This window comes from Periplaneta americana, chromosome 2, assembly GCF_040183065.1.
Source record: "Periplaneta americana isolate PAMFEO1 chromosome 2, P.americana_PAMFEO1_priV1, whole genome shotgun sequence".
Classification (NCBI taxonomy): Eukaryota; Metazoa; Arthropoda; class Insecta; order Blattodea; family Blattidae; genus Periplaneta; species Periplaneta americana.
In genome coordinates this window covers 17,433,919-17,434,254 of record NC_091118.1, presented here as the reverse complement: position 1 = coordinate 17,434,254, position 336 = coordinate 17,433,919, and positions in this window count along the sequence as shown.

Here is a 336-nt window from a genome sequence, read left to right as displayed (position 1 = left end):
GCGTCCGCTCGTCACGAACAGGGAGACGCTCTTGATGAGCGCCGCCCCCCCACCGGGCCGCGGGACCCGCGCAGTGGCTGTTGCGTCCATGTCACGCCCCCCTGCCAACGTTCATCACTACAGACAAGACTGTCACTCGTGAAACATGCGCTCTCAAATTACCGAATATGCACAATGAACTTGTCACAAACAGGATTTGAACCGGGCTCGCTCGTTTCACGGCCAGACGTTCTAACCGTTACTCCACAGTGTTGGAAGAAAATTGATGTAACATAATATAGAGGATTTCACATTAAGGAAAAAGCATTAAGCATATGGGGCTATTCCTTCTAATGA